This window comes from Glycine soja, chromosome 8 (genome assembly GCF_004193775.1).
Source record: "Glycine soja cultivar W05 chromosome 8, ASM419377v2, whole genome shotgun sequence".
NCBI classification, from domain to species: Eukaryota; Viridiplantae; Streptophyta; class Magnoliopsida; order Fabales; family Fabaceae; genus Glycine; species Glycine soja.
In genome coordinates this window covers 6070952-6076964 of record NC_041009.1, presented here as the reverse complement: position 1 = coordinate 6076964, position 6013 = coordinate 6070952, and positions in this window count along the sequence as shown.

Here is a 6013-nt window from a genome sequence, read left to right as displayed (position 1 = left end):
AAAGGAAAATAGCATAGGAAGTCAAGCTGATTGCTAAAAATTTCCGGGGAATTCCCCTTCTTATACATCAACCAAATGAAATATTTTCAATCAACCAAACTCTAATGAGTTTATTACATAACATTAGGTTAATGGACCCTCACTTTGTCAATTCCTTTTAGTACTGAACTTCTTCACCAACTACAAGGATGTGAATTGGAATCCACTATCAATCTGAGGACCTTGTTGGTGGACGATCTTAAATACCTTTGTAAGCCTTTAGTGAGCCTTAAACATGTCTTTAGTGAGCCTTATGACATGCCCTGACTCTAGGGACCAAGGACCAACTTACCTAAACTTTAGATATTCAAAAAAAAAAAAATTCTTCACCAACATCTCCACTCATACGAATAACCAACCTAAATTACTACCCAAGGCTGTACCTTTAGTCCAAGATCAAGAGCTTAAACCTTTTTTTTTCCTCTAAATTTCAAAATCACACACATTCAAGCACAGCCTAAAACGCTGAGAATCCCAACTGAATTTCACAAGCCTCTAACCACAACCCCTTCACACAACTCACTCCATCTAGAATCAGTTTAACAAAACAAACAGAAGGGAAAAAAATATCAACATCAACCAATCTCCATAAGAAAACCAATCAAATGCAAACTTTAGAAACCAAAACAACCAGATCAGAAAAAAGAAAAACAAGGGCATGGAGGGAAATTAACCTGGAACACAGGGGAAGTCAAGGGTTCATAGCAAATGCAGCAATCAAGGACATCAGGGTCGGAAACGAAGATAGGAACGGACCTATCCCGGGTACTGGTTCCAGCCCCATTTCCGTTAGAATTCGATCCATCATTGGATGGAGCAGCGTGATCTTCGTTCTCTTGAGTTCCTATTGAAGGGTCCACCATCTCAAAGCTTCGTTGTTGTTGTTGCTCTTCTTCGTCGTCGTCATCATCATCTTCCCTGCGCCGCTTATGAGTTCGGTTGCTGGGTCCTTCCCCATCATCGTATCCACCAAGTGAGATTTTCACCATCGCTCTCAATGATTATACTTCTTCCTCTGAATTCTCGACACCTTTTGTAAGGCAGAAATGGTTGTCGTTACGTGCCCGGATTCCCTAAGGTCGCGAATTTATTAATTCAACGTGCGTCAACCAATCGGATCCTATTGATGAAGATCCAACGGTGAATATTTTTAGTCAATATGCATTTCAGGTATTTTTTTTTGTCAACATACAAGATATGCATTTAAGGTATGATCTTTTTTTTTTTCCTGATTTTCATCAAATGGTACATGGGTAGGAGAATCAATTTCCATCATCAGTGAATCAGAACCGTTCGATAAAGATCGGTCAATTTTTTAAAGATAAATAATAAAATTCCTTCTTAAAAAGGGACATTGGGATCACAAATTGATATCTAAATGTAAAATATAAATTTAATTCTTGAATATGAAAAATATAACAAATTAGTTTTATTATTAAATTTGTGAGACTATTTTTCATGTTTAAGGATCAATTTGATGATAAATTATATTTTAAAAGCTAATTGATATTAAATTGTAAAGTTTAGAAACTAATTTTTTATTAAATTACTTGTAAGATTAATTTATTGTATTTTTATACATTTAAATACTAATTTAAATTTTTATTTTCAAGAATCAATTTCTCAGCGCCTCATATTTTAGGAATAAATTTTTACTATTATGTATTATTTTATAAGGACATGTATTAATTTAGGATATTTTATTATAGAAAATAATGCTAAATAATCATAATTATTAAAACATTCATTAATTTCTTTTAATTATGCATTTTTTTTTGAATTTTAATTATGCCTTTAAAACATACTAATGAATTTTTTTATTGCTAAAATAAAAACTAAGTTAGGGTGTTCATTTGAAACATACTACTCGAATAACATTTTTTTATATGCCTACTCGAATGACATCGTTCTTCTTAAATTATTGTTACTAATACAGGGGTTTATAATAATATGATTATTGTTAAATATTTATTTTGATGTTTGAAGATTATATAAGTTTTTTTCTATTTAAAAGTTAAAAAACATTTATTTGCGAATAAATTTAAGATATATAAATGATGAAAATAATTAATAGTTATAAAGATATCTACATTATTAATATTGACAAGAATTTCATTCATTAAGATCTACTAATGAGATCCACGTTAGTAAGATTTACAAGACTTTCATTCATTAAATATATGCTTTAAAAATGTGTCTCGATATTTTACAAGAATTTATGTAAATCTTTCGTGAGTGTCAATGAATTTCTCTTCTTAAAAATATAATTGTAAATTTATGTGTAAAATTAAATTTTATATCTGTTAATTAAAATTTAATAGTTAAAATTTTAATAAAATTATCAAATATTAAAATCTTAATAATAATTTTTTTAATTCACTTTAGGTAAATAGTTATTTTAAAACCACAAACTTTAGGTAAATAGTTTTCATTTATTTTACAACTTCTAAGTATAATGCTTTAAATATTTTTCCAACACTTTCATGATAATTTTTAATTAAAATTTAATTATAGATAAAGAGTATAACTTTTCATTAAAAGTTATAGATAAAGAGTATAAATTTTAATTAAAAGTTATAGATAAAAATTATAAAAATTAAAATTACAGCCATATATATTTTTCCTAAGGTGAATAAGAATATAATGATTAAAAAATAATTATTAAGATTTTAATATTGCATAATTTTATTACATATGTATTTTAGTATAATTTTAATTAACAATTATAAAGTTTAGATTTTACACATAAATGATATGAAAGAAAATAAAATAATAGTCTGAAATTTAAAATAAGAAAATTATCTAAAATGTATTGTTTATTTAAGATGAGGTTATTTAGCCCATTTTTACTTGAGATGAATTAGACAAACACTTTATTCAAAAAGAATATAATTAAATCATACTCAATTACTTACAAAAACACAAACGAGTATGTGAATAAGAAGACCTATGCTAGATTTTCTATTCCATAGATTTGGGGAAACCCAAGTTAGTGTTCGAGTTAACTTAAATTGGGTCTTGATTAACTTTGACTGAGGTTTAGATGTTACTAATCAAGCTCCAGGTTATATAACAGTATTTTTTCCTTCTGATGTTGAGATGTAGTGGGAAAAAGATTGAGTACCTACAAAGGCACTTTGATGCATACTTGACATTGTTAATGTTTTTTGTATTTGCAAGGGGTCTAAAATGAGTGGAATTCTCTACCATGGGCCTAAGACCTCTAAAAGACAATGTACGGTAGCAATCTTATACCTTGGTCATAACGTTGACTTCAGTCAATACTTCACATTTGATTTTAGGTTAACCTGAGATTGGGCCAAGATAACACGGTGGGCAGATCAGATCTCAAGTCTAATCCAAAAGATAAGCAAACTACATTAAACTAACATGTTGAAAAGGGATTGAATATTTGGGTGATTCATTCTACACCTTCAACATATCTTTATTGTTCATTCCTATTTTTGCCAGTGCATTAGCACACTTATTCACTATGCAGCAAATATGAGCAATCTTTATATGTCATGCTCACTTGAGAAGGTCATTTACATCAATCATAACATTTGTATATGCATTAATGTATATATCTTTATTCATTAGCTCACTCATTCATTATCCCAAAAGCTAAGCATTTTTTAAAAGTCGTCTGTATCAGTTATAATATTTGCATAAACCTAAAACCCTAAGTTGCAGTTGATGATATGGTGACAAACATGCAAGCAGTTCCTTCTGTTATATATCTTTCTGGTTCATTCTTATTTTTTTCCAAGTAGTAGTACATGCACTTATTGTGAAAGGAACGTGAACAATATTTATATGCCATGCGTAAAAGAACGTAAAGAATGAGAGGGTCAGTACCGTATTTACAAAATGACCAAAAATCCAATTTTTAGACACGTGGTATAAAAAAAGATTAATTATGTAATTTTCTTAGCTTGAAATTTGCTTATATAGAAAGTAGACAAAGTGTGTTGTTAAAATTTTTCTTATTCTCCATTTCTCCTAATTGGCGAGAATGCTAATGTTTCATGCAAGCCACTAGCTAAAATGAGAGTTGATTCAGGATTTTTAGTAAAACTCACAAAATTTACTTTAAAGTATATTAAAAAGAATATCTTACTAACATTTTTCTTATTTCATTCATACAAGTGAAATGCATGAACTATTAGAGAAGGCAAAATCTTAGGACTATTTGTTTTCTGTTTTTGAAACTTGTTTTCTATTTTTAAAATATAAAAAAAACTTGTTTAATAATAACAATTTTTTAAAATTGTTTTCAAAACTGATATATATAATTTTGAAACAACAAAATATCAAAACATCTCTGAATCATTTTAATTTTCTAATTTTAGTTTTTTATTTTCATTTCTTTTACATCTTTCCCCATTTGTTACTCTTTAAAAAATTGTTATACAAATAATTTTTAAAAACTCAAAAATATAAACACAATCAAACCCACCCTAGCTGTTTTCAATTTTCGAATCAATATTCAATACTCAATAGTCACAACGAATGATGTATCTTAATGCATATTATTTAAATATTAATTCCTAAAAAATCATAAATTAATAAAATTAACCTAAATGACCCTTTTACGATGGATGAAACAAAGAGATCGAGAATGCAACCACTTTAAGCTGCGTCGGCGAAAATAGAAATTATCTGCACATTGCAGTTCCTGAAAATGGAGATGGAAAGAAAAGGAAAAAAAAAAAAAGTGGAGTGGAATTGGAAAAATGAGGGGCGAAAAAAAAAGCACCTAAAATGGGTGACTCCGATGGTAAAATAAGGTTGAGGGGATGCCATGGCATCTTTAGAAACAAAAGCGAACCACTCAAGTATATGTGCAGCATATACCACATGGTGAAAGGAGCAGTGCTATTTTCATCTGTTTTATTCTTCTAGTAGATTGTGACTTTCGAATCATTTATGGGATAGTTAATATGCAAGTTTGTAGCAAAAAAAAAAAAAAAAAACTTCAAATCATGTTAGGCAAGGATTCTTTATTACCAAAGGCAAAACACCTGCACTGATACTTCCTCTGTGAGATCACCAAAAAAAATAAAAAATACTGCCAGGACTTTTATGCTTCTGAACCATGTATTGCACAACATTTGCACTTTTTTATTACAGAAACTCATTTATTGGATGGTTGCCTATCGCCTCATTTTTGTATATACAAGATACTGGGCATACAAATCCAATTCAGGCCCCTAGTAGCAAGTTGCAATTCATCTTCCCCTAGTCATTTCTTTCTTTCTTGCTCCTATTAAGAAATGCCAGCAGTTATTACCCCACGGCACGTTCTAAACACAGTCTAATATAGCTCCCTGGACCGTGATTCATTTCACCTAATTCCTCACACAGCTGAAATCATACTTAGGTGCTTTTTGAGGGATATGCAATCTGCCACAGCCATCAGAACAAATTGAAAGTAATAAAACAAAATAACCAAGCTCTTTGAGGGATTGTTTATGCAAAAATAAATAAAGCAGAATCAAATACTAATAGAGGTATGACACTTACTAAAACATTGGAACATCAGATGAAAGAATCTTCAAAATGATGGAGAAAAACACATGCATACATGTTAGACAATGTGTTCATGTTGGATACAAGCAAACATAGAGGGCACACCATTCTCTAGAAATTCCTATTTCAATAAGAGTTCGTTAATATATTTAACCAGCAAGCAACACCAGTTTATATCATCCCAATTACATCAACCCAGATCCTCAACATATAAACACCTTTGTAAACACTTAATTGACACTCTTCACGTTTCTATATCTCTTTCTCTTATTACATCATACATCATCTATCACATATTCACATTTACACTTCTCTCTTCTATCTCTTTCTATCCCTGGGCGTCTATGAGCACACGGTTATCCTTATCCATGAACCATTTTTTGTAACTCATAACATCAAATCTAACTTTCAACTAAGACAACATTAACTCTAACAAAGCAAA